The 25,195-nt window shown below is 38.6% G+C and overlaps 1 long non-coding RNA gene and 1 pseudogene across 1 annotated transcript; both read left to right on the top strand.

Annotated features, from left to right (window-relative positions):
- The first annotated feature begins 2,704 nt into the window (after window positions 1–2,704).
- LOC118112663 lies at window positions 2,705–3,193 on the top strand. Its single transcript, XR_007032835.1, has 2 exons — window positions 2,705–2,896; window positions 3,129–3,193. It is a non-coding gene; the product is annotated as an uncharacterized LOC118112663 (long non-coding RNA).
- A 12,350-nt stretch (window positions 3,194–15,543) lies between these two features.
- On the top strand, window positions 15,544–18,741 carry LOC124852104 (annotated as a pseudogene).
- Window positions 18,742–25,195: the final 6,454 nt, after the last annotated feature.

Below are 25,195 nucleotides of genomic sequence, written 5' to 3'. Positions count from 1 at the left end.
GCTTTTTTTGTGAAAACCAACAATACAATACAAATATTTGATACATATTATTTTATTTAAGTGTTATAGCCGCTTGTCTGGTATTACGTAGCTTGCTGTCCTCCTAATGCACTGCTCAAAAACTGAGTTTCAATGATTTCAATTTCAACCTGTTCTGGGAGCAAGAAATCTTTAAAGAATGGATTAAGTACATTGAAAAAGGGTGAGGAAATATAGCTTCACTCCCAACTTAAAGGGATAGTTCACTGAAAAATGAAAATTCACTCATTATCCACTCACCACTAACGCCTAAAGGTCAGCTGATATCTTCATATAGGTTGCATTCACGGACCCTTGGACACAGCAACGTGTTGCTACTTCCACTATCTAAGCCACTTCCGGGGGACTTTTTGGCCTAAAACATGGTGTAAATGACCTGGTTTCGAGTCGAATATGAATGTCGGGGCTTGCGGACACTTAGATGACATCACACGAGCAGTATGGAGGCATGTTATGTTTTTTCTGTTTGATTACGTCTGAAGAAGAGATCACGAATGACTTCAATTGTATTTGATTCTGCTGCAACAAAGTTTACCCCTGAGACTCCAGAAGTGTTTTGCGGACTCAAACACTTCACACACCCCTCCATCGGCATAGTGGTGAGTAGATAATGAGTGACTTTTCATTTTTCGGTGAACTATCTCTTTAACCTGTGGCCTCCTGCACTCCACTGCTGGTATTTGTAAAGGGGCTGCAAGATCACTCTTTCCTACCTGCTATACAACAAGGGCAATGTCATGGATCATTCCCAGTCCCTCCTCGCTTCTCAGAGATATCTCACTCAAGCGAAGGATGCAGATAAAAGGGATTGATGAGATGTTAGTGTGTGGCACCAAAACTTCCAGCCTATCCAAACAAAGCAAAGACAGTCTCCCTGCTGTCCACGGCATGCTGGCATTAAGAACTGGCTGGATCCTTAACCTTCCCTTGTTTATAATCTGTGTGTGTGTTGATGTTTTTTTGTATGTTTTTGTGTGTTTGATGTGTCCATATTCTGCTCTCATCCCTGATGATGCTAGTGGCGGGGTGTGACTTCTGGCTCAGATGTGAGTGCAAGACATTCTGGAATCAGATCTCATTTGGTTCAGTTTATTTTTTAGTTCCGGCTCAACTACTACTAATCTGCCGCATTTTCGTCATATATCCTTTAAATATTTGTATCCTAATAATGCCTCGGCCAAACCTTATGTGATCGCTTGTGTTTTTTGGGGAAGCTCTTGTTATTATTTTTCTAAACCACACTCGCTCCCTGGACTCTCAGTCTATCTCTTGGACCTAGTGGACCTAAATCCCCTGGAACCCCTCTCATGCTCTCTTTGCTAGAATCAGCCCCCTGTGCTTACTATTAAAACAACTTCAACTTTCACTGTCTCTAAGCCTCTGTTTGTTGCACCACAAAGTCCAACCTAAGCTAAACACAAATTTTAACAGGAATAGCTCTTTCCTGATTGAACATTTGACTGTTTTTCAGCAACTTAATACTTTATTGTTACAGTTTGATGCTTAACCTAATGTTTTTCAATTTGGAGTTTGACCAAGTTTTAAATGACATTAGTCTGAATTTATTGGATCTCAGTTTTGCATTTGACATAGTAGACCATAAAATACTTCTCATCAAACTGGGGCATTTTGGTATTGGGCTAAATTGGTTCAAATGTAGATAGGGACTACTTTGTGTAATATGGTACTTGTGAATCTAAGTGAAGGAAAAGCACATGTAGAGTTCCTCAGGGAACATATATCACACAACTCTACACAACAGTTTCACCACGTAACTACTGCTACTAAAAGCATAGCAAGAATTTATTGATTTATTTCTAAACAAGAAACCGGTTCATGCAATTTTTTACAACAGAACTACTGTAACATTGTCTTTCCAGGTTCTAGTGAAAAGATGAACTAGACCGCTGCAGCTAATCTACATTGCTGCGGAATGCGTGCTTACCAACACCAAGAAATAGAGCCATGTATATAAACTTGCCTTGCCAATTTTTACAAATGCGCTGTCAGATAGATGAGCAACTTCATGATCAAACATACATATTTAACAAATACGACAACGCTTTTTTGTCTTTTGATCTTTTGTCCTAAATTAGAATATTATACCTTTTGAGTGTGCTTTTCCATGAGTGTATCAGCACTAAACTACCAGGTTGAGTGATTTGTCTAATAGCGATTCTTTGCAAATCCAACTCTGTTTTTAGTCTGAATATCCCTTGTCTTGTCATTATTACATTCTACTTCTCCTTCCATCTACCTATAAACCTGTTCTCATGTATTATAAATCCTCCAGAAGCACATTTCCTGCCTTCAACTATGATGCATTATCTTCTTGCCAACCCCTCTGATCATCCAAGGTGGAATATTTAGGCCTCAGATCCAACACACTGAACACTGAAGACATACCACCTGTCTCTGATGGTGTTCCCACTTTTAATAAATACCCTGTATAGCTCCTTCACATCTGTCTACCAATGACATTGATATGTGTATTCTATCTGTCATGTTTCATTGTACAGATCAGGCAGCTTTCTTTTATATTCTAACCCTTATGATAAGTGTATCTGATAGACATGCACAGGCACAAATCATGCTTTCATTTTCACCAACTGATTCACTGAGTCAGTGTAGTGATTGTTCAATAGTGAGGCCTATTTGTAAATGACCTATTAATGCCCTATTGGTTTTGATACATTTATTTTGAAATGGTTTAGACGGAAGGAGAAATATTATACTTTATTTTGAAAAGGTAGTTCCTGGAAAAACGGAAAAGATCGCTAAATGGCAGGTGTGCCTCGTTCTTTCATGAAAAAGTATTCCCATTATTTGTTAAGCACCTGGCTGAGAAAGGCACAAGGTTTGTAATTATTTCGTTTATTGTTATTATATAGGCTTAAATCTAAACGTCTTTGTAAGAAGTGTAAGGTGTGTGTGTGTGTGTGTGTGTGTGTGTGTGTTAAATTTACAATGTGGGGCAAAGTATGCTCAAACTGAAACTGAATCATTCAAACTAGTAATTTGTCGTTATGCTTATGATAATATGATATGGAGTTTATAAGGAAGTCATATTTGTTTTGTTTTCCTCCTAGTTCTTACGGTGTGTTCATATATCACAGCATGTATGGAAATGGAAATAAAAGGATGTGAACCATCAGTTAAAGAATCAGACCATCATTCAGCCGGGGATGCTACAGTAAGAACTTCACCTCATCAGTCCCCCCAAGCTCCTGATCAACACCCGTGATTACAGCAGAGGGACTTGATGTGATGGTCTAAGGTTGTGACACTCTCTCACAAAATGGAAGCATCTGAGGAATCACTTTGGACAACATAGACTCAGACCAGACAACGGATGTTTGTCAGCCTAGTGAAGAGGAGAAACTCCGCCGCTCTGGTCGATTACGGAATCCCACGGAAAGGATGCTTGCATTTCAGGGAGAGGAGGCTCACAGAAAGGAGAAAAGGCTTGTCCACCTTTATGAACAATGGAAAACTCAGGCACGTGAAGTAAGAGAACAGTTAAAGTTGGACATTCCTGAGAGCCAAATCGCAACTCTTATAGACACCCTGGAGAAAGGAAGGGATGATGTTACCAGCATATATGTGGAAATTAGAGATCACGTCACTCCATCCAGAGAGACAAGGCGTCGTGTTGATGCCTGTGATGCAGTCACAAAGGACATTGTAAGAATTGCATATGAACGGATATCAGGCATAGATGGAGAATTTGACAGTGATGCAGTAAAACAGCGTCTCCGTGAGCTGCTTAACAGAGACTATGCTCGCTCCATCTATGGATCCACAGCCTCACCTTCAAGTCAACACTTTAGTAGCAAATCCAGTCACCACTCTGTGAGCTCCATCGTAGCAGCTAAAGAGCTGATGCTGCAGCAGAGTTAGCAGCTAAGGAAGCAGAGTATGAGATGTTATTGGAAGAGGAAAGACAAAAGGAAAGGATTCAGCTCCTAGAGGAACAGCAGAGGAAAGATCTGGAAGCTCAGAAACGTGAGCTGGAAAGACTGAAGGCAGAGAAGGATATTAGAGCTGCACGAGCCAGATTAGTGATTTACAATCAGGAAGTGATGCAGGAGGCCAGTGTGTATTCTGATCACAACACTAAGAGACAGCAGCATGCGTCTCCACAGCAAACTGTGTCTTCAACTCCCATTCAGCAGTCCGCTGATGTCCCACAAACTGCATTACCTTCACAAATAGATGTGTCATGTCTTGCTCAAGCAGTCCAAGATTCTATATCCCTGAACAGGCTCCCAATGCCAGAGCCGTCTGTATTCACTGGTGACCCCATTCAGTTCATTGAGTGGAAAGCTTCATTCATATCACTGATAGACAGAAGGAACATCTCTTCAGCAGACAAGCTGCATTATTTGAGAAAGTACATCGGAGGTCCAGCTCGGAAAATACTTGATGGCATATTTTATAGAAATGATGATGAAGCCTATATGGATGCATGGAACCGTCTCAACCACAGGTACGGTCAGCCCTTTGTTATACAGAGAGCCTTCAGAGAAAGGTTGACAAACTGGCCAAGGATCCAGCCAAAAGATGCTGAGGGATTCAGGACATTTGCTGATTTCCTGCATGCATGTCAAGAAGCCATACCTCACGTTAAAGGCCTCGACATTTTGAATGACTGTGAGGAAAATCAGAAATTGGTTCTAAAGCTGCCAGAATGGGCAGCATCACGGTGGAACCGTCAAGTCACCCAAGTTATGAGAGACAGGCAGGAATTCCCAAACTTTAAAGAATTTGTTGCCTTCATGGTGATGGAAGCAGAGGTCGCCTGTAATCCTATAACGTCATTTTACGCTCTTCACTCTACAGAATCACCTAGAGAGAAGCATTACGTCAATGAAAAGCTGAACACTAAATCTAGTGTTCTCCATACTCAAACAGTTACAGAGACCGAAAACCAAGTGCAATCAAGGCCAAGTTTAAAACCACCATGTATGCTCTGTAAAGACAGTAACCACCGTCTGCACGGCTGTCCTCAGTTCATAGGGAGGTCATTGGATGATAAACGGAAATTTGTGATGGAAAAGAGACTCTGCTATGGCTGCTTAAAGCCAGGCCATAGTGCCAAAGACTGCCGTCACAGACACCTATGTGACACTTGTAGGAAGACATCCAACCTGTCTCCATGAACGCTCCACACTCAAGCCATGCAGGAGGTGTATGGGAGAGACAAATCAGAACGGTGAGGAATGTTCTTCAAGCCACTCTCTCATCCTCATCAGGTAGGCTGGATGATGCCTCTCTGCGCACGTTCTTCTATGAGGCAATGGCTATTGTAAACAGTCGTCCGCTCACAGTGGACAATCTGAGTGATCCAAACAGTCCCGAACCATTAACGCCCAATCACCTGCTCACCTTAAAATCTGTTGTAGCCTTACCACCTCCTGGCAACTTTATCAGAGAGGACATGTATGCTCGCAAGAGAGGTGGCGTCACGTTCAGTATCTTGCAGAGCAATTCTGGAGCCGTTGGAAAGAGAGTACCTCTCTAACATTGCCACAAGACAACGCTGGCATGCTCCGAGAAGAAACCTGTTGGTTGGCGACATAGTCATGGAGAAGGCAGATGGTATGCCACGTAGCGAGTGGAGATTGGCCAAAGTTGTAGAGACAGTGACTGATACAGATGGACTGGTAAGAAGAGTGAAGATTCGTCTTGGAGAGCAGAAAAGGGAAAGGGAAGGACAGCGTTCTGGCAAGCCCTCTATCGTCGGACGCCCAGTTCAGAAGCTGATCCTGCTACTAGAGACTGTTTAACCATCCTCTTCACGCCACACCCGTATCCTTCATAGTATTGAAGTCATTATTTAGTAAATCATTCGTGTTTGCATCCCATATTGTTCTGAAATTCACTCGTGATTTGGTGGGAGTGTAAATGACCTATTAATGCCCTATTGGTTTTGATACATTTATTTTGAAATGGTTTAGACGGAAGGAGAAATATACTTTATTTTGAAAAGGTAGTTCCTGGAAAAACGGAAAAGATCGCTAAATGGCAGGTGTGCCTCGTTCTTTCATGAAAAAGTATTCCCATTATTTGTTAAGCACCTGGCTGAGAAAGGCACAAGGTTTGTAATTATTTCGTTTATTGTTATTATATAGGCTTAAATCTAAACGTCTTTGTAAGAAGTGTAAGGACACGTGTGTGTGTGTGTGTGTGTGTGTGTGTGTGTAAATTTACAATGTGGGGCAAAGTATGCTCAAACTGAAACTGAATCATTCAAACTAGTAATTTGTCGTTATACTTATGATGATATGGAGTTTATAAGGAAGTCATATTTGTTTTGTTTTCCTCCTAGTTCTTACGGTGTGTTCATATATCACAGCATGTATGGAAATGGAAATAAAGGATGTGAACCATCAGTTAAAGAATCAGACCATCATTCAGCCGGGGATGCTACACTATTCACCACACATGCACTAGCAGAGTTTTGTTTTTAACTGAACAGCAAAATTGCTTCTATTAAACTGTAAAATATTGTTTACTCGATGTTGTTGCAGCACTTATACGTTCACAGTGATCCATTACATCAACAGACTGTAAGAAGTGACCATGAACACTCAAGTCTTTAATTTGTAATTTGTTTTCAAGTGAACACACAACTGATGGGTTATTAATTTATGTCTACACTGTAACAAATTGCTGTAGTTTCTACAGTAAAAATTTACAGTAACTTCTTGTTTTGTCATTTTACAAAGTTTATCTGTATATCGCAATGCATCATGGGCCCAAAATAATTACAGTAACTGTATTTTTCTACAATAACACATTGTAAATTTACAGGCAAGTTGTATTCTGACTGTAGATGGTGCATGTTACAGTTAAATACTGTTGATATCGATTGCGTTCCACGAGGCAATTTGAAAGAGGATCTGACATGAGAGCATGGGAGCAGAGGAGCAACACCTGCGTCCATCCACTCCATAAAAAGTAAGTTGAATGTTAATTGCTTACAAAATTAATATGGGCTTCAACTTTGTTGGGATGTTGTAATGACATTGTTGAGATCTTAATTAAACTGTTAGATTTAATAATATAATTAGACACTATACGAAGGATCGATTTACCGCACCATGTTTGTACCTTAACAGAAAGAATTAATGTTTTGTTATGTGTTTGACTGTAATCCGTGGCATACAATACACTGTACTTAAACTTGTTCTCAACATAAACCTTTATATATATTACAGTATTCCTTTAGCTTTATTCAACATCACATAATGATGCACTGTGCTCATTAGACACTGTGACCTTGCCTAAAGAAATCAAGAAGCTGCCCCAGCTCGAAGGAATAGGAAAGGCTGTCTTGTCTGTAAATAACATGCTACACAAGAAATACAGACGATAAAACAGAAACACAATGTTCACCTCAATGAACAAAACACTGTGTCTGCAAACTACTGAAGACTCAACTAGCCGGATAAGGCTTTTCTTAATAACTAACACTGTCAGAATGTGATTTGCCAGCTACTATCAAAGGAGTGAACCTGGAGCTCCTCATCATTGTGGATTCAGTTCCAAGATGCTGGGACCACGCCTTCAACCTACTATTATAAATATGCACTGTCATCCGTTCGGCACTCCACGGCTACGGACTAAAGCTGAGCTGTGCATTGGCCAGCTATGCTGTACCTTTTCATTGCTTTAAATAAATACTTTTGAACTAAGACGACCCTTCTCATACCTAGACAAAGAACACGAAAATCGATGCTATTGTTTGCAGTTACTAAAGTGACAAACCTATAATGTCAAAACTACATCTATGCTAATGCAGGTGATTCAATGAAGTTTGAAATTGAAAGGCTGCATTCACGTATTAATTAAAAGCACACAGCTTCAGGCTGCTAGCAGTGGCCTGTAGCAGCCTGTAGCACCCTGTCAGGATGCTTTAATAGAGGAGCAGTTAGGGTTAGTAACATCGCAGCTATACGCGGGTTAAATCAAGTGCATTGTGTGTCTTCAAAGAGGGGGGATGCGACATGAAATTATGTGAAAATACGGGATTATCATGCAAAAAATAAGATGGCTAGCATGCTAACGCTAGCGGGGGAAATGGGATGGGCCTAAATTGACCGTGTAGCAGCCTGGCTCGCACACCCCAAGGTAGTTAGCGACCAGACCACCTCATTCAGCACGAACGTTAGGGTTATGAAGTCAGCTCTTTGGTGAGAACAATGTTGTTTCAAGTGTGTCAGTGACTGTAATATCCAAACATAGAGAGATTTGGCTTGCATCACGAGCTCAGTCCGAAGTCCCATTATTTTGAAACCCAAATAGCCCGTAAAATATTGGGACTACAGATAACATTAACGTATCAATCACAACGCAAAGCATAACTTGTGACTTTGTATGATTCCTAAAAAAAGACTAATATTTTATTTTCTGTGAACTAAGTTAAATAAGCTAAAGATGTGTGTAAGTACTACAGTCAGCATGTCCACGCAAATTTTACATGATTTCATTAGATCACAGTTCTGCATTGTGAAACATGACGCCGAACTTAACGGAAGAACTGACCGAATTTTCCTACTTTCCTACTTTCCGACATAACAACACATTTGCATCATTTAGCTGATGGTGCAGAGGGAATATAGATGCAGTGAGCGCCACCGCTGAAGTCACAGTGATCATCAACATACACTGGAGAAGACGATTTTCAGGTGAAATAATTAGTTATTAATATTATAGCGTCTGACTGTGTAATAACTCTCTGTTGTAATTATGTTCGTTTTTTTGACACACAACGTTAATTACTTTTTTTCTGTTTTATCTCTTTTTTGCTCTTTTCAGGCCAGAAATGTATTACTGCAAACAGTGTGCACATGAATAGTAAAACTCTAATCATATGAAACTTCACAGTAATGCACCAAACTGCCCTTTTACCTGTGGTGTACCTGATTGTACCCATGCATTCAGAAACTTTGCAGCATTTAAGTCTCATCTATACAGAGATCATAACAAATTGCTACAACACTGATTTGTCAGATTGAATTGTCAGATTACATTTACAAATCTGAAGGATTTCCTTAATCATTTGAAAGGCCATATACAAGAGGGCAGGAAAATAACTTGTCCTTTCAGGGGTTGTAAGAAATCCGTTGGTGTAAAATCCACATTTGCATCTTATATTTCGAGAATACACAAAAACAGTTTGAGGCAGTGTTTCAACACCCATCCCAAGAAGCACAGTTTGAAAACCCGTCCCAACCTGCTAGTCATTCCTCCACCTCTATCATTGAGAATGATGAACAGCTGGAGACAGGTGAACTTTATGATAGTGTGGAGGACGACCTCTTTTTTAAGAACTTGTCTATGTTTTATTTGAAGCTTCAAGCTAAGCTACTCTTACCAGCGTCAGTAATTCAGACCATCATTTGAAGAGGTCCAAGAAGTCCATGATGTTGCTCAGTTGCATCTGTTTTCAAAACTCGAAGAGAAATTGTCTGTGCTTGGGTTGCCTGACATGACTATAACAAATGTAATTGACGAGCTCACAAAAGATGATCTATTAAAAAAGGGCAACAACATTTTACGTACAGATCAGCGTCGCAAGTCAGTGTTTAAAAACAGCTTCAATTATGTTGAACCTCTGCCTTTGTATCTAGGTACAAATGAGTCAGGAAAAGAATGCTTTGCACAGTATGTGCCAATAAAGGAAACTCTCACTTCTCTTTTTGAATCTGAGGCTTTCAAAAAGCAGTATGGAAAGGCCCATTCTCGCCTCTCTTCCCGTGATGTTACTTCTTTTTTTTTTTTGTAACATATATTTATTGGTTTTATACATTTAAATCAATTTACATACATACATGACCCTTCCCCCAAACTGAACATATGGCAGTATATAAAATAACAATAAATAATAAAAATATCACTTGAAAATAAATAAATGGATAAGTTATAATTAAAACTGAAATTCAAGAAGGACAGAAAGTTACAATGAAAATACTAATTTAGTTTAAATAAATAAATGAATAAAAATAATGTAAGTAAAATAAAATACAGTCACAAACATGGAGTACAGCACACATTCCTCACAACAGATTAGTCACTTCACATTTCCAATGCCTCTTCAATGTCACCATTTTTAACCAATTCCAAAAACATCTCCCAGATGTTGTAAAACTGAGAAGCTTTCTTCCTAACTATATATGTTAATTTCTGAAGAGCCAAACTCGATGTTAAGTTTTTCAACCAGTGGCCTAGAGAGGGGCAACGAACATTCTTCCAACACAGAGCGATTGAGCGCCTGGCCTGTAGTAGACATAGGTCAACCATTTTTCTTTCTCTATTAGAAAGAGAACAATTGTCTGGATAGATGCTTAATATACAGAGCTTAGGACTTAGAGGTAATTTGAGAGATATATTGTATCACCGAACTCCAAAATCTTTGAATCTCCTCACATTCCCACAAACAGTGATATAAAGTACCTTGATGAATATTGCACTTATAGCATCGGTCAGGAATATTAGGATCAAATTTGTTTAACTTCACAGGGGTGATGTACGTTCTCATTATCCAATTATATTGTATTCATTTCAGTCGTGTGTTAATGGTTTGTGTATGTACCTTTGAACATATTATACCCCAATCTTCCACTAAAATGTCCTCTTGTAAGTCTCCTATCCACTGCTGTCTCTTACTTTCAGAGTTGTTATTATGGTTTTCCACCATTATATTATATAATTGAGTAACCAGCCCTTTGTTGAAACAAGTTTTTGTAGAAAATATCTCCAGTGTGGACATTGGGGGGGTTGTTGCACTGAATTCTTTAAGCATGTCATAATAAAACTTCTAAGTTGTAAATACTTAAAGAAGTGTTTCTGTGGTACATCGTATTTTGCTTTCAGCTCGTCAAACGGCATTAGAGTGTTGTCCTTATAGAGATCTAGTAGTTTAACTATGCCCTTGCTTAACCATGCTTTAAACCCCATGTCATTATTAGCCGGGCTAAAGTGTTCATTGCCCCAAATAGGTGAAAAACAGGACAACACTGGTAAATCTCCAAGATATTTATGCACTTCATGCCAGACAACAATGGTGTTTTTCACAAAGGGATTAACTGTGTTTTTTCTTAGTTTTTTAAGGGGAGCCGAATATAAAAAGCTATCCAGCATCAAACCCTTTGAGGACAGCATTTCAATTTGTAACCAGGGCTGAGCATCCTCTTTAGAAAACCAGAACATTGCAGCCCTCAATTGTGCAGACCAGTAGTACCACCGTAGATTTGGTAGTTGTAACCCTCCCCTATCATAAGCCAAATATAAAAGAGAGTGTCTAAGTCTTGGCTTCCTGTTGTTCCAAATAAAGTTTGAAAGCAGCTTTCTTACTTTCGGAAAAAATGAAGGTGGAGGAGCAAATGGGATTGATTGAAAAATGTGTAAAAATTTAGGCAATATATTCATTTTAATTATATTTATTCTTCCCACTATAGACAGAGGCAATGTTGTCCATCTTTGGACATCTTCTGACAGGTTAGCTAACATGGGCTCATAATTAGTTGCACTAAGGGTGTTTATCTTTGGTGTTATTCTAATAACCAGATATTTAAAACCATCTATAGCATTTACAAATGGGTGGGGTACCGGTGGTTTTCTTCTCTCTTGTTCATTTAGAAACATAATAGAAGATTTATCTTTGTTCACCTTAAAACCAGAGAAGCTACCAAACTGGCTGATCAACTTTAAGAGGGATGGTATTGATTTAACAAGATCTGATAAAAATACAATGGTATCATCTGCATACAATGCTATATGATGTTCCAGATCTCCTGTCTTAATACCACAAATTGAAGGATGTGATCTTATTGCTATTGCCAACGGTTCCATGGCTATTACAAAAAGTGAAGGTGAAATTGGTGAGCCTTGTCTCGTGCCTCGAAAGAGCTTAAACGGTTGTGAAATCAAATTATTTGTAGGTACTACTGCAGATGAATCAACAAACAGAATTTCAACCCATCTACGGAAGTAGTCACCGAACCCAAAACGCCTAAGCACCTCCAGTAGAAAGGGCCATTCGACTCTGTCAAATGCCTTCTCCGCGTCGAGTGACAAGATGGCAGTGTCAGGGGCCCCCTCCCATACATGAACTATGTTGAGAACTTTCCTCACATTGTGGAACCCCTGACGATTTTTAACAAAGCCATTTTGGTCTGTGTGTATCATGGGTGGTAGGGCGCTTTCAAGTCTCATAGCCAAGGCTTTAGCAATGATCTTTGCGTCAGAGTTCCAAAGTGAGATTGGTCTGTGGGAGCCACATTCTGTTGGCGGTTTACCTGGCTTTAGAATAAGTGTGATCAAGGCACTTCTTAGCGAAGGGGGGAGGTAACCCTGTTCAAAGGATTCTGCATACATATCTAACAATGGGGCTATTAATTTTTCTTTAAATAATTTATAAATTTCTATTGGTAGCCCATCGGGGCCTGACGCCTTACCGCCTTTCATGTTAAGAATGGTGTTAGAAACATCCTCTAAATTCAGATCTTTATCCAGCTCAAGTTTTGTATCTTCAGGGATACAGGGAATGTCTAGCCTATCTAGGAAACTGTTCTGATTTCCTGAATTTATTGGATATTCAGACTGATAGAGGGTCTTATAGAACAAGACAAAAGTATTGTTAATTTCCAATGGATCTGTAGTTATTACCCCCTGTTCATTCCTAATTGCATTTATGGCTCTTTCTGAGTTAAGTTTTTTAATTTGCCAGGCTAACACTTTACCGGGTTTTTCACCCTGGTCGTAAAAGGTTTGCTTAAGCCTTATTAGACTGTCCTCAGCTTTTAGTGTGGAGAGCTCCTCATATTCAGCTTTAAGGGCAAATAATTCTTGTTTTGTTTCTACCGAATTATCAATGCTACTCACTCTCTCTAACCGTCTGATTTTTGAGTCCAACTCGTTCATTTTCTGTTTGAATTTATTAAATTTGGAACTAGTGAAACTAATCATTTGCCCTCTAATATATGCTTTAAAAGCCTCCCACCTGATGACCGCAGATGTTTGGTGCGTATTTATAGCAAAGTAAATATCTATGTGTTCCCCCACAAATGTTATGAAATCAGAATCCTGTAACCATTTAGGGTGTAAGCGCCAACTAGAGGAACCTTTGGTTAATTAAGAATCATTATAAAATAGTGAGGTGAGGGCATGATCTGATAAAACAATGCTATCATATATGCAGTTAGTTATATTGGGTAGTAGAGAAGTCGAGATTAAAAAATAATCTATGCGAGAGTAGGTTTTAAATGCTGAGGAGTAACATGAGTGCTGAGGAGTAACATGAGTATTCCATTTTATTTGGGTTTTGAATCCTCCAAGGGTCGCAGAGGTTCAGATCTTTTATGAACTGTTGTATTTTCTTTCTACTTTGAGAATGAGAGGTGTCCAACCCAGATGAACGATCAAGCCTTGGGTCAAGAGTGCAGTTAAAATCGCCTGTCATCAATACTTTACCTGAAAGGGAGGCAATCAGTAAAAATAAATTCTCAAAGAATGAGGGATTGTCATCATTTGGTCCATAGATATTAACCAAATTGATGTCTTCTCTCAAAAGAGTGCCCTGTACCACCAAATATCTACCAGCTGTATCAAAGATAGTATTATTCACTTGAAATGGCACAGACTTGTGAATTAACACCATAACCCCTCCAGTGTGAGAGGAGAAACATGATGCCAGTACCTGGCCAGGCCATCTCCTTCGCACCTTCAGTAAATCCTCCCTAAGTAAATGAGTCTCTTGGATAAAAGCAATAGATGAATCAAGCTGCTTCAACTTAGTAATTTTAACCATCCCCCTTACATTCCAAGAAGTGAATTTTAGATTTTTCTTTGAAGTAATCTTAAACTAATGATAAACCAGATTGACCAGATATTGTCTGCTCTATATTGTAACAAACCTGTTACTTCGTTGTGGGAATTACAGTGTGCCATTGTACAAAGTTGTATTGTAAAAAAACACAGACATACATGAAAAATAAAGAAATTCTGCCATAACATTTTGCCCTACAACAGATCAAATATTGATCACATGCAGCTTGTCCTTCTCTGCAGGGAACAAGACTTCAAGTTTTTCAGACAGGAGGTGGTTTTCAGTCCACTCATAAAAGATCTCAAGGATCTAGAGGACAGTGGTATTGTTTTGAGGGATGGGGATAGCCGGAGATAATCTTGGTTCTCATAGTATTGGTGGCTTTCTGGAAAATTTCAGCAGGAGTTCCTTTTTTTGTAGGTTTTGTGATATAGACAGACAAACATTTCAGTTGAGTCCACTGTCCACTGGTTCAAAGAGAACCAAACAGTCATATCAGCAGCATGTACAAGAACTCGGAGCAAGAGACACAGACTCAGTGTGTGGCATAAAATTTGACTCCATATTCAACCAGCTACGTTACTTTCATGTTTGCCAGCCTGGTCTTCCCCCATGTCTCGGACATGATCTTTTTGAGGGTATTGTTTCTGCTGATATGGCATTGGGCATCAACCATTTGGTAAACCAGGAAAAACACTTTTCTTATATAGATTTGAACAGAAGTATAAGTCAGTTTACCTACCTTGGTAAAGAAGCAGATGACAAACCTCCTGAGTTCAGGCCAGATAGAGAGAAGTTAAGTGGTCATGCTGTCCAGAATTGGTGCCTGGTGAGATTTTTGCCTATGTTAATTGGGCAGAGGATCAAGAACCCTTGTGAAAATGGTGTTTGGAAGTTGATTTTGCTCATGAGAGAGATAGTTGCTTCTGTATGTGCACCAGCAATTACTGCTGACCAGATTGCCTACTTGAATGTCCTCATTGAGGAATACATCCAGTCCAGAGTGGAGCTGTTTCCACACCATTCCCTTAAACGAAAGCACCATTATCTCTGTCACTATCCTGAGCTTATTCTTCAGTTTGGACCTCTTATCCGTCTTTGGACGTTGAGATTTGAAAGTAAGCATACTTACTTCAAACAGTGTTCAAGAAAACTGCACAACTTCAAGAACCTGTGTGTTACTCTAGCAGAGCGACACCAGCATCTTCAAGCATACTTAGGTGCTAGCAGTCTTTTCCCTCCTGTCATCCAGGTTCAAAAAGGAACTGAATTCTATGTTGGTGATTATAATAAGAGCATCAAGGTAGCAACTGCACCATTTAACTTCACACATGACACCACTGTAGCCACTAATGCTATCACTGTCAAAGGGACAAATTACAAAAAAGGAATGCATGTTGTTCTAGGACGAGATGATGAGGGCCTTCACATGGGTGAGATTATGTTGATTTTGATCCATCGTAGCGATTTTGTCTACTTTATTGAGGGGAGGCAGTTGGCTGTGGAACTTCCTCATTTTGGTATTCACAGTCTAACAGAGGTAGTCCAGGACTCGAGCTACATGTGTGTCAAGCAAGAAGACCTCCTTGATTATTATCCATTAATGGGGTACAAGCTGAATGGCACATCAGTGATTATATTTCACCACTCCCTCCCAGATATATACTGACATGTCAGCCTTCGGGGAGGAAATCAGACAAGCTGTGTTGCTGGTATTACCCAGCCTACAGGAGGACAAACTGCAGTCCCTCCTGAACAACTTAGAAAGCATTGGAGTGGAATCAAGAGCTGACCTGCAGTTCATTAAAGAGGAGGATCTCCCGGCCAACATCACACCTATCCAGTGTCGGAGGCTTCTGAACGCTTGGCAAACTGAAGGTATTTCTTAAAAACTGAAGCACTTAAAACAGAAAAGCTAATTGTATTGTAATATTGGCCGATTTTTGTATTGCTGACTGAAACAGGCATCCCTAGTTTGTAGATCTTAAGTGATGCTAATACAATATATTTTCCTTTTCTTGTAGACCAAACAACATGTGTGACACTGACTACTGTACATCCTTCGGACATATACTTCAGTACAACTAAAGAGGATCCTTCTTCTTCCCAATCCACCTCCAGCCATCCAAGTCAGTCAAGCAATAATAGCTTCAGAGTGACTGTGAATTTAAGTCCCTGGCCAGACAACTTAAATGTTCCTTGGAACAGAATGCCTGCTGGTATCAAAACCGCCATTGCACAGGAGAAACGTCCATCTGCTAAGGCCCGCAGGGAAATGGTACGGATTATCGTAATGAGTAATATCGAAATGAGGCTGACTGAATTAAATCCATCAAAATCTCAGTGCCTGACAGTGGCCAAGATGATTGTAAAGCAGCATCCCAGAAGTTTTGCTGATGTCATGACAGATGGGACTGTAATTGGCAGTGGCTATGGATCCCTTTTGACTCAGCTAAAAACCCAAGTAGAACATGTTAATCGTGGAAATGTTCTTACCAGGCGAAGGGATCCGAAAATTCTCTCAAATCCACCTGCAGACATAGCTAGAGGACCAGGACTCAGTTAATGAAAACAACCTACTACCTACAAAGAAAAACCATCAATGCCAGCCCACCCCCTTCAATTGCCGAGCTGAAGAATGACTGGCCGTATCTTTTCTCACCAAAAGAGCTGTACAGCCACTTCAAATTACTCACAGACATTGACATCCTGGATAAAATGAAGCAGGCTATGGAAGAAAAGGGGAAGCTGATTCTTCAGTTTTTCGAGCAGAAGCCAGCAGGGACTAATGCAGATGAGGTAAAGCGCATCCTCTCTAAGTACAACAGAGAAGAAAACTGTGATCCATGCCCAGTTGTGATCCTCCTGCTCATGGCACACTTCAAAGAGAAACCTGAGGGACTCCTTTTGCAAGCAGATGTAAGTTTGAAATTATTATAGTTAGAAGCTTTTGTAATGATATTGGTATGATATTGTTACCCTCAACAGTTCAGCTGAGGACAATGACTGTAATTTTTTTTTTTTTTTAGGTGTTAGCAACAGCAGCTGACATCGAGAGAACACTGCCGCTTCCTGTCTCTCTGAGACTAATTGTCTTAGGTAGTGTATACAGTTTTTTTTCTGTTGTTAAGCATTGCACAGACCGAGACTATATGAAGGACATGTATTAGTAACAGTTAAACATGTGGATATGTTTATGTGGAAGGCAACAGAAAAATAATTTACATATGTTTATTTATGTTTAGGTGAAGTGCTCACAGCAGCCAATTGGATGCTGAGCATAGAGGGTCAGGTGGTTGTGCCCCCACATCCCAACTTTGTGGCTGGAATTGCAGCATTGTTTGCAAGCTACTACATCTTTAATCTGGTTTACCAGGAGGAGGCACCTTGTACACTGGAATTCACTCAGAGGTAACTGTGCTTGAAGTAGGATTTTTGTGGTTCATTATTATCGTCCAATTCGTTTTTACTTGGACCAACTAGCAAAAGGATTTGGGTTTGAACTGGACTCAAAGTAACTTTTAAATGCCTGCTTCAATTCTCTTATTGCATGCATACCTTGTGTGCTGCCCTCTGCAGTTGTCCACATAAGACAAAAGTAACGAGCCCATGTAGTAATTCAGTAATTGTAATGCCATTATTTAATTTGATTTAATTCTAAGTAATTTGTTACATTTCTAGTTACTGCCAAAAGTAGTGGAATTACAGTAATGTTTAACAAGTTACTCCCAACCCCGCCTTTGACCATCATTCAGTTATTTATGGGTGGGGGTTTTCATCAGGGTATTGAGACTCAGACAAGTTTTTAAGAAGTCACTTTGTGGTGAAAAAAGAGTGTTAGGAATAGTTGGGATTTTTTGTCTTAAGGTTGCATGGACATAACCCTGGGCATAGAGTCCTTCAATTGAAGATCTCATGACTAGCCCAACAACAATGGCAGCAAACTGGCGCAACTAACAAACAACATTTTAATACATATTAACTGAATATTTAATGATTTTTCCTGCCCATTTTATGATGCCCTCAGACCACTCCTTACTTTGGAACAATTTTGTGGCTGTGCAGTGGTGTGATATGTAAAAAGGCTCCAGTGCGTATCCAGGCTGTTTCATAAACAAAATAGTTCCAATACAATGAGTGGTATAAGAGCACTGTGAAGCAGCAAAATACGCTAAATATGGTTCAGTTGTGAATATAAAAAATGTTACGTCGGTGTGTTTTGTTTAATGCTATTGTTGTCATTCCAAGCTGGTCAGGAAATCTCCAACCAGAGGACCTGCAGCCTGAGGTTATGTTGATGCAACTATATCACTGCTGGTCAGCTCATATTAAATGGGCAAGTGAGTATCTTGACTTGCACAACCTCAGTTTTTTCATGAAGTTTCTTTTCGTGTGATTTTGTGATTTCAGATGTTTCATGGGAATCAATCCTACCAAAGGCACCAAGACGACAAAGTTGCTCAGCCACAGAAGTGAAAAGAGGATCAACTCCGTCAGTCCTCACATCTCTTCTCTTCTCAAGGGATTAATGGACTTTCAATGGCTTTGAGTGTCGAAAAGTCGAATGTTTTCTTCCTCACTATGTGAGTGGACATTGTTCTTGTCTTCAAATTTTATTTCCAAACACACAGAAAAATTTAATCTTTTATAGCTAGTTAGCTAAAAGTTACATTATACACAATGTGACGTTCTTAATACATTTCTACCAAGTATGTTGTCAGTTCTAATAATGTTTGTTGATATTACAGTCAATGTGAATTCCACTGAGTGGCTGGTGTCCTGAAATATTGTCATCTGTTCTGTTAATGTCTTAACTCTGTTAAGTTTAATCTCTATCTCAGGTTCTGATTTTAAGAAAAGGAGGTTGAGGTTTTTGATGGATACTTTTACCTTGTTGCATCAGTTATAAGTCAAGTCAGGTTTATTTAAAGTGTTTTTTTCGATCAAGGACACCATGTTCTTAAAACGTTGTGAAACTGATTTGAGTGTGAATAAAAGTTTTATTTTGTTGCAGCTCTGTCTCCGTTTTTATTTAACAGGTAAAGAGACTTTAATGCAATGTTGATGAATTTTGGATTAACAGTATGCCTGGTCTCATTCAAAATACCTCCCAATATGCATAATTTGCAAAGCTGCTAATGTGAACAAATTAAATAACTGTAAAATAATTGTACAACAACACATTGTATTGTGACGTATAAACAGCTATTTATTGGCAACTTTAGTTGCCAGGCAACTTCTGTAATTTGAATAGAATACAAGGTAATGTTGTAAATTAGATTACAATTATTTTCTGTTTTCTGGAAAAAAAAATTGAAATTGCTGTAATTTATATACAACACAAACCTGTAAAGGGTTTCCTGTAATATACTGTAATTGTTTTTACAGTAATTAACAGTAACTTTACAGTACTTTATTGGCAACTTGTTTGCCAGGTATTAACTGTAAATTCTACAGTCAATTCTTTACAGTGCAGGACATCTCATGCAGACAAGAGAGAGCTCTGTGGAAGAGGAAGAGCATTTGACGCTGCACTAAGATGTGGATGTACAACACCCTTGTTATCTTTGTGGTACCTCCTTGGATGGTGCCTATGCTTTGACCCCTGACCGCTCTTCCTGGAGGCTCCATAGTGAACAACTCTCTTTGCACAAACTTTGTGCATGACATTGGGAACAGAGAGACTGAGTTAGTCAATGTCAGAATTCTAATAATTTATAACGTTTACCGATAAGATCGTTGCATTCATCAAGCAATATGTCAGTAGTTGAGATAATTGGTGTTATACAATGAAAATAGAAATCGGTCTTTCACCAACACATTTAATGCTGCTTCTACTATCAACAATCCTTACTGGAAACTTGTAAGAGAAAGAACAAGCAGATAAAGATAGATGACCGTTATAATTTCTTCATGGACCTTCCTACCTGCGATGGTCCTGATGAGTAACAACCATTTTAGAAGGTGCACATCATCTACACGATAGAAATGCGTAGGTTATGAAGTTGGTCACAATTGCTTTACCCACAACCATTCCAAGTAGAAGCCACAAAGAAAGCAGGTCTATAATAGACCAGAAAGCTATGCTTTAACTTCCTGCATGCTTAATTGAGCCTTAGAAACAATACACTTTATTGTATTGGTTTTAATGTCTCTTTTGGCTACACAGATAATGGTGGCCATTTTCCAACCTGTGGGAGTAAAGAGACATTTTTTTTTTAAAGAAAATACATTACCCATTACACCGCCCATGCCTTTAAAACAATTTACTTCGGACCATCATCTTTTTCATTGCACTTAGTCATTAAATTCATGTTTATCAACCTAGGAAGAAAATACTTCATTTTCAGCTGTGTAAAAACATGTTTGCTTCTCCTGCCCTCATCGCACTTCACTATTTCCTACAATACACTTGGCTATCGTCTTCTTTTCTCGGCAAGTAAGTTAGATTTTCTCAGCCGATGCTCTCTATTGTGCCACAATGAATGCAAATTCTACAACTCAGAGCCTCTCCTGGGACATGGAAATGGCCTCTGAAAATTACTTTGCACACCTCACTGACTGTCAGACAGGGAGCTAGGGGTTGGGGGGAAAGAGGGAGAGATGAAAGACAGAGCAGTTCAGAAGCATAAAGAGAAAGTAGAGATGGCTTGCGTGCTAATGTCATATGCTCCTTATCTTTACCTGACCCTTCCTCCGAGCCTTCTAACCTGAGAGCAGGATGTGTCAGCCTCCTTATTAGAATACTTTTTGGGATGCTCTGAAAGTAAAACTACAGGGTCAGAATCCCTGGTGGGAGGGATGAAATGTGTTTTTAGGACTGTTGATCCCCTGTTTGATTTCTGTAGTCTCTTGTTTTTCCCTCACTAGCTACCGTCACAACATTTTAAAGTGTACCAAAAGATGTTTGTATCTAAAATATTTGAGATTAAGCCCCGCCCAGGGTGCACTAGATCTTCAGAACCAGATCTTTTGGCATTTATTGAGGTTATAGTGGTTTAATGGAAGGTAATTGAAATTTATCAACAGAGTTGGCTTCAATATAAATCAATACTCCTAAAGCAGTCTCATGACTTTGTAAAAACAATGTAAAAATACACAACTGATCAATTCCGATGTTAGTATGATGAGATAAATACTATTCAACTCTACACTCTTTGTTGAAGCTATTATATCAATTTTAGTTTTAGTAAGATAATTTCACTTAAAATACAGTGATAAGATGATTAATCAAGGATGCTTATAGGCCAAAGTAATTTGCAGCACATCATTTATTGTATTGCACCATTCATAAATGTATACACTTCTTTCTACCGTAAAGACACAAAAAATGATGTTATCATAGAATTCAGCAGTTTTTCTGAGAATTGAACTGCTTTTTATTACTGTGACACCACCGAAGATTTAGAAAATACTAGGGATGATTAATGTGTAGAATTAACTTGTGAATTTTTTTAACGCATGTGCAGAACGACCTGCTCCATGTAACCATACCCACCCTGGCTCAGAGCGCAGTGAGATCAGAGCTCGTTTGTCACCTAAATCATAACCCAATACATGACCGTGTGTTTGAACGTTAACTAGTTTATTTTCATCTGCATGAACTGAACTTGGAACTCGTTCTTTTTAAGTATGAACTGGCTCAACACTGCTTCTATAGATGGGCTCAGATTCAGATTTCACATTCTCATTTAATTGTGTAACGGTTTGGTTGTTTGTTTGATTTAAAAAAGAAAGAATAACCTTTTTTATTTTATCCTTTATTTGCTAAAAAAAAAAAGAGCAAAGGCTAAGATGCCCCAATTGTTTAGGATAAAGGTTATCTTTGAGTTTGATAAAAAAAGGAAATGTTAACTATGGTGTGGTATATTTTAGTTTTATTTTATTTAATTTTTCAATCTTAATAACTATCATTTGGACTTGTCATTAATACAAAATAAATGTTAAATGTATATAGCCGCCTTCTGTCATTTATCTTTCCGTTCCCACAACAATATACATAGAAAATGGGGATTTTTCGGGCATTTAGAAATGGTGATTATTCGTGAACAGGGTAGCTGTGATTAATCTGTGTAAAATTGTAATCGTTTGACATTTCGTTTGAAATAACAAACAAGTGATTTAACAATAACAAACTGTACCTAACACATAATAAGCTAAATACAGACTTTACACTATCTGATGATTATAATCTAAAATCATTCTCTTTCTTGCCTAGCTTTTGAAAATGTCTGACCAAGGCATTGGTTTTGGAAACTTGTTATGCTGATGCACCTCATTATTGTGAATCTTTCTCATTTCTTATCTTCATTACTTTGCTCTTTGTGTCTTTTGATTTTGGTAGTTTATTAAGCTGAAGTTTCACTTCCACACATACATAATGTGTCAGTGCCAGTTGGTCACATTATTTCAGGTACATTTATTTTCTTTGTTTTTGCCCCATCTGTTATGTACTTTCAGGTGAATGTCTTCAGGGAGACAAAAAGAAAACAATATTTATTAACTCTTTTAAAATAGTGTAAATAATCTAACTGTAAAAAAAGGAACATTAAATAAGCATTAAATGTCCATCCACAAAATCTTTGTTACCTTTGGAGAAACTACACTTCCATTATGAGACAGATAATTCTAAATCATCCTGAACCCTATATCCCCATATTTAAACTGAGCAATTCTAAGTTTATTTATTAACTTCTGGAGTCCAAAGTCTTCCAGCTCTAAAACCACAGTGACCTGCTTTCACCTGACTTTAGTTGGGTGAGCCGTAAGAGAAACAGAGTGCAGAAATGATCAATGAAAGCATAACTTGATTTAATTGTATTCATCATTTGATCCTTTTAGTGCTGCTCTGGAAACTCTCATGGCAGTACATTGCCTTTGTTCTCTCTCATCTTTAATTTATGAGAGCCGCTATTATTTATCCATTTCCAACTGCGTGTCTGCACGTCACACCAACTGTTTCCTTTATGTTTTATTTTCAGGAAGTTGTCTATTTACAGAGCAGATCTGGTGGGACTGGTGACAACAGACCTTCTAACTCCCAGTCTGTGTAGGATTTTTTGGTTGAATCTCCCGTTGTAGTAGATGTAAAAAGAAAACTGGATTGTCACTCAGACATTGACACACCACAATTGACATTATGTTCACTTTATGAAAGTCATTATGATTTAATCTGAGAAGGCTGAATCCAGTGCACATAACTGATATTGGGGTAAAATCTATTAAACATTGAATACATCTGCCTCTTCTATCTTTAATTGAATGGGAAAAAGTCTTAACTTGAGTCAGAATAGTTGATCAGTCTCCCACGGTGAGTCTTCTCACCCCCCATGTGCTCAGTTAGTTTGTACGGTGGCTTTTATACTTACATTTATATCACATCTATTTATGCAATATTCCCTGTAGAGACAACATGATCATTGTTTAGGTTGCGAGCGGCTCACCACTGTGGTCTGATGACAACTTTAAAGATAGCATGATCCGAACAAAACAACACTCCACAACTCCCCTGCTCTATCTTGTACTTATTAGCATGAGAGTAAAACTTTACTTGAGTGGCTCCTGATGGGGATGAAGGAGCAAAACAAAACAATTCAAATAAGATTACATTTTCCTAGATGTGGAAAGACAATTTGTATTGCATTTGTTCAAAGTGTATTGATTCATACTTATTATAGAATAAAATGTATTTTTGTGGTTAAACACTCACAGAAAAGTTGAACTTCTCTCAATTACTACTGCACATGTAAGCAAAGCCAAGCAAGAGAACCACAAAGCTATAAGGCAATGCACGATGCAAGATGATGGTGGATAATTTTGAATAGGTTGATAACACTTGTTTCACTTACTAGAGCCAGCAAAATTGCTTGTTTGTTTCTCTTTTCATTGGTGAAAGTAGGTGGAATACTGATTTAAAAATCCTTGTCATTCTTGACATCAGGACTGGGTCTAAAGTGGGGTTTTTTGCATGAAAAGGTCAGGTTTGAGAGTCAACAAAATAGTGAATGGGCCAATAAGAGAAAAGGTTTTGGGTCTGAGTCTGAGATATTCTAACAAGCATCTCCACATTTAGCATATAAACGAACTAATGTTATGTTTATTTCCATTGCCATATAGCATTTATGAAGGTTAGTAATGTTTATTAATGTTATAATAGTTCATTATACTGTAAAACTCATGTTGTTTAATACTGATCCCTCAGTGATTACCTATAGTGGTATTCACTTTCAGCCTCGCATTGTTTTATCATTTGGTTTTCCATATAACAAATGTTTATCGGGTCATGGTGGAGATGGAATATGCAAATTTTCCATTTAGACATTAGGTTTCACAATTAACAATGCAAAATCACTACTTCTCCTCCAAAGGAGAAGATCAAAGTGTGATGTCCGACCCCCTTGGGAGAAAAACAGCGGTCAGACTCAACTCACTTCAGTTTTCATACACTTTCATACTTCATCACTTCTTAAGACTTACACTTCTTTCTTTTGCACTTTTACTGAACTGCTTACTCATCTCTCACACTTAGTTAATATAGCATATTTTCTCTTAAACGTCTCACCATTCCAGTTTATCTATAGAATGACTTACTCTTACGTGCGTTTAAGTAACTTTCCTCCGAATATATATATATATTTTTAAGCCAAATCAACAGACAGATGATAAGAATACAGCATCAAATGCTTTTTTTGTTAAGCTTTTAAAGAACCTCACCACGACATTGTTTAAAATGTTTTGGGAGATTTTGTGTCGTAAGACCACTTGTAAATACTAGTTCCATTCATTACCCTTTATTCCTCTGTGTGCCGGCATCCACATAAAATGAGTTGCAATATTCATAATTTCAAATCTATAGAGTCTCAATATCTCATTAACTAAATCTTGCCTGCTGTTAGATGAAAGGCATTAATGCTGAGCATGAACCCATATACAAAACAACCATCCTAATTTGTAACTCTTCTACCCACTGTAATGCTGCCGCAATCACTACCATCTCCACCATGTTAACTGTCAAATGACAAAAGGTTCTCCTGTTCACTGAAACATCCTTGCACCTTTTCCAGAAAGTAGAAATCAGTAGACAGTGAGGGAACAGCCAGGTTGGTATTACTGACAAAGGTATAGTAGGGATGTAACTTTTCTGACTTAATGACATCTCTCTGGCTACTGTTATACGGCTCCATGCAAAACACTCCCTCCTGGCCCCTTCACACTCCCAACATGGAAGAAGTACCTGTGTTGTTGGAAGTCCATCTTCAGAATGCCCCTGAAATTTTTTCCGATGTTTCCACCTAAGATGTAAAAGCATTTCACCCACCTCAA

Source organism: Hippoglossus stenolepis, chromosome 7, assembly GCF_022539355.2.
Source record: "Hippoglossus stenolepis isolate QCI-W04-F060 chromosome 7, HSTE1.2, whole genome shotgun sequence".
NCBI lineage: Eukaryota > Metazoa > Chordata > Actinopteri > Pleuronectiformes > Pleuronectidae > Hippoglossus > Hippoglossus stenolepis.
The sequence above is the reverse complement of the archived record's forward strand: the minus strand, read 5'-3'. Positions and strand labels throughout refer to the sequence as shown.